Source organism: Vicia villosa, linkage group LG1 (assembly GCF_029867415.1).
Source record: "Vicia villosa cultivar HV-30 ecotype Madison, WI linkage group LG1, Vvil1.0, whole genome shotgun sequence".
Lineage (NCBI taxonomy): Eukaryota > Viridiplantae > Streptophyta > Magnoliopsida > Fabales > Fabaceae > Vicia > Vicia villosa.
The window spans coordinates 163,401,174-163,402,360 of record NC_081180.1 but is presented as its reverse complement, the minus strand read 5'-3'; the positions used below and the strand labels follow the sequence as shown (position 1 = coordinate 163,402,360).

The 1,187-nt window shown below is 23.8% G+C and overlaps 1 long non-coding RNA gene across 1 annotated transcript; it reads left to right on the top strand.

Moving 5' to 3' along the window:
* The first annotated feature begins 357 nt into the window (after positions 1 to 357).
* On the top strand, positions 358 to 794 carry LOC131619868 (uncharacterized). Its single transcript, XR_009288972.1, has 2 exons — positions 358 to 448; positions 538 to 794. It is a non-coding gene; the product is annotated as an uncharacterized LOC131619868 (long non-coding RNA).
* Positions 795 to 1,187: the final 393 nt, after the last annotated feature.

The window sequence follows — 1,187 nt, the reverse complement described above, 5'->3', positions numbered from 1 at the left end:
ATTTTTGACTAAAATGGACCTAAATATAACATTTAAGAAATAAATTTCGGGGACAACTTCTCTAACCACATGATTCCATCTGATTTAACACATTTAATTATTTATTAAAATACTACACATGTTTGTTATTTTTAAAACATTTTACAAGGAGGTAACCTTACCCAACTTTTTGAGTTGGGTAAATAAGAATTCACCATAAAATACTATTTTATATAAGGTAAGTATGTCATATTTTAATTTTTTTATAATTGTTTCTATCGTAAAGCATATTTCTTTATTCAACTTTACTAAGTATTCGAAAGTATTTGATATTAGATGCTCTATATAAACCTCTGAAATTCTTTTAACAATACTGAATTTTATTTCTGCTTTTGATATTGAAGCAAAATATTTGAAATGGCTAAGTTTTCCTTCATGTCAATTATCGCTGTTGCCTTCATTTTTTTAGGTATACTATTTTTCAATCAATTTTTTCAATTATGCTATTATTTTCACAAATTGTTTTTAATGTAGTTTTTCTTTTTTATTTCATTACAGTTATAGCAGAGACAAGTGATGCAGAATAATGTCTTGCATTTCGTGAAGGTGAATGCGTTCTTGCATCATGTGGAGAATGGTGTTCTCAAGCATTTAAAGGTCATGGAACATGTGTTGGTGAAGATCCCTCAACTTATGAATGTGATTGCGTATATAATTGTTCTACCTAGAACCAAAATATCATAATTATTTTTATTTTAAATGTAGAACTGTATTGAAATAAAGTGAATAAATTCGAGAGAATTACAGTTATAAAATTTTATTTAAGTGTTTCTTATACTTGTTGCTATTGAGAACATAAAATAGAATAATAATTAAGATAAATTGTAAGAAAATTGGATAAAAGTTCGAGAAAGACACCTACAATTAATTTATAAAATATTTTTTCTGGTGTTATTTTTTTTTTTAAATATATTAAATAAATAATATATCTAAACAATATATATTACTTTTTACAAATACATTGTTTTTTACAAATACATTGTTTTTTAATGATTTAAAAATATATATTTTTTATAAATAAATTCAGAGAAAATATAAGAGAACAAAAGACAAAATAAGATCCTAAACATCAATAAATAAAATGAACTTATGTGAGATTTATATAAGTGTTATACTAAAGAGTAGGGGTGTTCAAAACCAAACAAACC